Below are 6,652 nucleotides of genomic sequence, written 5' to 3' on the forward strand. Positions count from 1 at the left end.
AACTCTTGTGCCCCAGCGTAGTTCATTTGTGCAAGTTCTTTATTTTCCAACTAAATCACCTGAGATTTAAGATCACCTTATTTCTAACGTAGTAAAATTAATCTGGACATTAGCCTTAGATCATCAGACATAAATATATTCGATCAAGTCCGTCTCCAGCCTAACTCTTATCCGAGTACACACATAACCCCAACCTGTATAATTATCTTTCACCCCCTCCCACCTTCCTCCATCTCATCCAAGTCTCATAAATTTAAATGTAGCTGTTAATTTGCGTTCTTTCCCCGTTCATAGCATATTCTCTGTAAGTTCAGATCTGTACTTAGTCTTACATATTCTCTAGTTCTTTCCCATTTTATACAAGACTTAAACAACTATTACCGTCTCCTCTATCTTATTTAAACATGAGTCATATGTAAATATACCCGACTCTTTCCATCCATTACAAGTCCTAGCTTGTTCACCGCCCAACTCACTACGCTATTTCTACTTTACATGTTATAGCATGTTTCCCGCTCATCTTGGTACCAACCCTTACAATCTCTCTCTCATTCCTTTACATGTCTCAGCATGTTCGCCTCGCATCTTACTACGCTGTTTACTTTACATGTTGTAGCATGTATTTACTGTGTCCCATATCTTATTTAAACATGAGTCATATGTAAATATACCCGACTCCTTCCATCCATTACAAGTCCTAGCTGGTTCACCGCCCAACTCACTACACTGTCTACTTTACATGTTGTAGCATGTTTTCCGCACATCTTGATACCATCCCTTACAATCTCTCAATCCTTTACACATCCCAACTTTCAACCCTTTCTTACAATTTTCCTCCATCCCTCCGCTACATGTTCTTACCCGTTCATTACAGTCCACTACATATTCTCTAATCATCTCTGTACTAATTCTCAAAACTAGTTGTTTCTGTCATTTTAGTAAGTAAGTAAGTAGATCATCGTTATTAACAACAACAACAACAACAGTAACATTACTAATTCACAGTAAGTTACTACTGAGCATTTAGCAGTTATCCATTTTCAAAATAAGGTCAATATAAATCATTCTAAGACATCTTCGTACAATTAAAGATACTTGCCTGTGCACTAAGTCATTACTTACAGTAGCATCTTAAGGCATTGTTTTCGTAACTCAGTTTTATTAAACATACACCTTCATTAGTCAAAGGAAAACTTTTCAAGTCATTGTATTCAATATTTCCGTTAAACTTACTACATCATGTCATTATTCGGTTTCATAATTAAGTACTTGTTTCAGTCCTCCAATGTAATAAGCAAATTATTCTATTAAGGATAAAGAAATCTTATTTAGAAGAGACATTAAGTTTATTACAACATTTAACGCATACAGTTATTCTTAGTAGTTATACAGGTATTCAAGAAATCATAAGTGTTCAAGAAGCAATCATATACAAGTGTTCTTAGTAGTTATACAAGTGTTCAAAAAAATCATATACAAGTGTTCTTAGTAGTTATACAAGTGTTCAAGAAAATCATATACAAGTGTTCTTAGTAGTTATACAGGTATTCATAGTAGTTATGCAATTATTCAAGAAATCATAAGTGTTCAAGAAGCAATTGGATTTATTATATATAAAATATTTCCTCTACAAATTGGACAGCATTTCAGAGCTAAAAGACAACCACTGCACGTCACCATATGTTTACATGGTAGTATTACAATATTTATATTTTTATCCATACAAACTCTGCATAAAATATCTTCTTCCCAAGATTGTTCTGTACAGTCCTTGTTTTCAACAGTGCTGTTACAAGTCTCCGGTAAAGTTTTCAATCCCAGATCTTCAGGCGTAACTTCTTGTTCCTCTTTATCATCGACTGCTTCATAAATTAAGTCCCGTACCCGTAAATAAATATCTGTTCCCTCTTGCATATACCTCAACACGATTTCTAGACATCTACTTTGTATAATAAAAGGTAATAAATCTCTGGATTCCTTAAGGTACTCACTTAAAGCATATCTTATACTCTCCACAGGTATTAATTTTTGATGAATCAGATGTTTGAACTTATCCATACCCTCCATTAAGATATTAATTAAATCATTGTCTATAGGTTTTATAGGTAATGGCATCGTCAATCTAGCATTCTTAACAAATTCCTTGCCCCTTGCAAGAATAATGTAAGCACATTCTGGACTACATCTCGCATGTAACGTCCAAGGATCATCTTCTTGTCTCCAATTTCGTATTCCACAGGCGCAGTGATAGCAGCAGACGTGGTCACTTATACCTGAAAACCATAAAACAATCCAGCATCATCTCGTTACTATCTTTTAACTAATATTCATTATTTCTTTACTTATAACTCTATTAAGTTTTAAATAGTTAAAACACTTCATACCACAGTAAAAAAAAACAGCTTCTGCCAGCTCATGAGAAGTTTGCTTGACGCTTCCAGGCCATGTCATATCAAATGTCTCTAGGCGAGATTTATAAGTTACCAATCCTGGATTCAGCGATTTCCTAAATTTTATCAATCCCAGATCTTCCTTAGGAGGAGCACCACCTAAAAAATATAACGTAGTTACGTAAATTATTCTTTAGAAGAATAAGAAGTATCTATTTAAGCAATCAAGTTTTGTACAGAGTATATAAGACTGGTATAAGAATACATCATAAGAAAATATACTTACTACTATCACTTATTTTCTTATTTCCCAGTTCTATTTTATGGGAAACAAATTCCAGTCCATATTTGAAAGCTATCTCAGACACCTCTAAAGAAACATTGTCACTCCTCTTGCCTCTAATAAAGGCACAGTCTTGATTAATGATCTTATGACGTCTTCTGGGGCTATCACCGACAATCCATGCACCTACTATACAATAACAAAATGCACACAAACAGTAATCACTATTGCGAAGGTAATAGAACCCATCTTCAACTAAGTCAATAGGGTTTAACCACTTAACTGGCCAATCCACAAATGTTTGTAGTCTAACTCCTGCACATTTAAGGCTTTCTATACTGTAAAACTTCCTGGCACACAAAGGATCCATCGTGTGAGGGCAGCACTAACTATTAGAGTAGGATAAGCAAGTATATATATCCCTAAAATAAGTATCGTACATCGCTACATATTTAACAGTTTCCCCATTTATAATAGACAGTAATTTCCTCTAAATACTTCTCTATTTAAAAATCCTTAAAGTTTCATAATTAAATAAAGCTCTTATATAAATACTTAGTAAACTACTTTCATTATTTATTAGACTTATTAGAAAAATACATCACTTTGGCAATCTCGCTAAAAGTATACTGTTACGTCATTATTCGTAGCTGCCGTACATAATGATAGATATATATATAATTTAGTAGTAAATTCTTATTTAATCTAATTAAAAATATATGCTTAAAGCATCTATATCCTAAAATGAAATATACTATTAGTTATAATGTCATATATAATATTATTCTAGGGAAACAAAAATCCTTATTAATATATTCAAATAAGTGGTAACTTTTACATTCCCCCCCAATATAAGAGCGCGGACCTCGCATTAGGGATATTATTACGACTATCTGGATCGTATCTACTACCTTACGAGGAAGAAAATTCACCATGGATACTGTTCTGACAACTTGTCAGGGTTATTTAACCGACGATTCATTTTGTAATAATGAAACCTGTATTGTGTACGGAGTGAACTGTATATCCTGTGTTCCCCGAGGAATGGCCCTAGACTTAGCCAAGAAATATTCTCATGCTGACGCTTATAATGTTCGCCGACCCTTGTACAGTCTTAAGAGATGTATCCCTGAAGATCGTCCAGTACCAGGAACAATTCATATCTCTAAAGGAGAAAATCTTCCGTTTATTGTTGCTATAGCCACTCAATACGGTATTGGATTACCTATAGAAAGTAATAACATTGCTCAGGGAATTATAGAAAACTCAAAAGACAGAAACATGCTCGCTGGATTAAACGAAGATACATCCATTAATCGTCTCGTCTACTTCAAGAATGGTATGAAAGATTTATTTAACTTTATCAAGGGCTCTCCTCAAATTATGAGAGTTATAATACCAACAGGAATTGGGATTACATGTGTTCGAAGAGATAAAGTTTGGGAAAATACTTATCTTCCTGTTATTGAAGATATGTATAAACAGTTAAAACCCTACGGAGTGGAAGTTAAATTACTGTTTAACGAGGAGATTATGCAGAGGAAGAGCAAGTAACACTTGGCAACCTTTTGTGTGTGCAGTGTTTCTACGCGCAGCCTAAAGATGTATATATGCTTCCCCGGAGTGATCTCTTACGGTGTCCTCCTCTTCTTGGATGTCAGAATCTACTTCAAGCTTGGATATTCAAGGCTATGGAGATAAAGACTATTATTGGAGACTTTGCCTCCCTGTCCGTCTACAATAATCACGACTGTTTATTGTACGATCTTGATGCTACGAGTGTACAAATGTGTAAAATTGTGCAAGGATTGTGGGATCGTTACCCATATGCGAGATTACATCGCGAAAACTTTCCTTACAAAAACAGGGCTGTTGTATCTTATCGCAGTAACCCTGGCAGTATACATATTGGAGAACCACCTGAATTTAACAACAGGATGGATGAAGATCCCCATCTACCCCTTATTATTGGATTAGTGACTCAGTTTGCTAGTAGACCTGCAACTTTACCAGCATATGAAAATCCTCCGTGTGAAGTACGAAGTTTAGATGAACATTTTTACGATGGACTTGAAAAAGATACAGAATATCAGAGATGGCGCTGGTTTGAAAATGCTCTGAAGGAAGCCCTTGTTTTCATTCTTAAAAGATGTGTTAAGAGAATTATTATTCCATATGGGTTTGGCATGTCAAGTTATTTGGACAACTGCGCAGTATGGGAAAGTAAATATTTGCCTATACTTGAGAAAATAGGACAAAAACTACGAAAACGAGGTATTGTACTCTTCATAGTACGTCCCGAAAACATCGTTCCTCCTCAGTCATCCACCCACGGCATCTTTGAAAATAAGATTCCATACATTGCTGTTCTTCAAAATGGACCCACAACTAATGCTACTGATGCTGCTAGGACACCTGAAGATGATGCTACGCCTGCTACCGCTGATGCTAGTTCACCTTCTATCAACACTAAGTTGTCTGATACAATTAATTCAACACCTGTTAATGTTACTACGTCTGTTGATACTAATGTTACAATGTGTGTTAGTAGTAGTTTTACAAATTTAGAAGAGAAGATGGATTGGGAATAATAATGTCTGTAAATAATTTATACTTTGTACATTTTTACAAATTAAATACATTGTACATTTTTACACATTAAATAACAAAATAGAAACTCGTGTGTTTATTTTCTCCCTTTTTTAATGTCTAAATGTCAACTCTACTTTTCTGAGTATATAGGAAGAGGTACGAAACTTTTTCTGTCTTACTTCAAGATGGATTGTTCTATGTACATGCAAGTGAAGCTTAAGCGTTTGAATAAGTGTATTATAGATGCTGATTTTACTAGTGATGAAATTCTAAAACCTGGAGACTGTCTTGTCTACGATTCTCATAATTTATCTGGTGGATTTGCACAACTGTTATGGGAAAAATATCCTTACAGTAAAGTTTCCGAGTGTGAAGTGGTACAGAATAATATAACTCCTGGTGGTATAGTACTTGCTTTATCTCCAGAACCAGAAATAAAACCTCATATTATAGGACTTCAATACAGTAGCTCTAATGAAGATCTAGGATTACAGAAAGATATTATTAAACGTTGGAGTTTTAAATCTGCAATAAGACAAATTTGTTGTCAAGCAAGAAATAATAATTTAATCCAGCGTATAATTATTCCATATGGTATTGGGTTTAATGACGGAATAGGATGGAGTAAAGAAGAACAAGAAGAATGGGAGACATGAATTTGAAGAATTTCCAGAATTTGAAGAAGTGCCTATAGGATGTAACTTAAAGGATAAATTTTTTATAAGAAAATTTGTGGATGAAATTGGTTCTCCAAATGCTGCAAACTGGTTTATTAATAAGTTGAGTTCTGAAGAACGAGAAGTGTATACTATAATGAGCCAGGATGAACTGCAACAGCAGGTAAATAGTAAGACTGTGAAAGAGCTTAGTATTATTCACCCTAAAACGGAAGAAGATGAACATTGGAGTTTAATTGATCATATGGAGGAGAGCTTTCCATCGTTTCCGTTAAATTTAATAAAGATGAGACCAGAAATAGGATATCATACCCCCCAAAAGATAGAAATAGAGGCAGTGATGAGATTTATAGGACAGGATCCTGTACTTGGTGTTTTCTCTGGTATGGCCTTTATTGAAAATCTTATTAGGATAAGACATACTAATGTGGTACGAGCTACAGATAATTACTCGAATATGGGTGAGAGTAAGTGGATGGAGGTTGAACAAATGGATGCTGTAGAAGCAGTTAGGACTTATTGTAATGACAGAGAAGTACTTCTAATGTCCTGGCCTGAATTGATTTGTGATGATAATGTTTATAGCGATGCTTTCTATGTTTTAAAGGAATTTAAGGGACAAAAACTAATCTATTTTGGAGAAGGGGAAGGGGGATGCTGTGCATGTGATGGATTTTTTAACTTGCTGGATAGTGAGTTTCATTGTGTGA

General features: G+C 34.7%; 1 long non-coding RNA gene across 1 annotated transcript; it reads right to left on the reverse strand.

Annotated features, from left to right (window-relative positions):
* Positions 1-1,599: 1,599 nt before the first annotated feature.
* Positions 1,600-2,831, reverse strand: LOC138371505 (uncharacterized). Its single transcript, XR_011230517.1, has 3 exons — positions 2,677-2,831; positions 2,385-2,549; positions 1,600-2,273 (listed from the first exon to the last, which is right to left on the reverse strand). It is a non-coding gene; the product is annotated as an uncharacterized lncRNA (long non-coding RNA).
* Positions 2,832-6,652: the final 3,821 nt, after the last annotated feature.

Source organism: Procambarus clarkii, chromosome 36, assembly GCF_040958095.1.
Source record: "Procambarus clarkii isolate CNS0578487 chromosome 36, FALCON_Pclarkii_2.0, whole genome shotgun sequence".
NCBI classification, from domain to species: domain Eukaryota; kingdom Metazoa; phylum Arthropoda; class Malacostraca; order Decapoda; family Cambaridae; genus Procambarus; species Procambarus clarkii.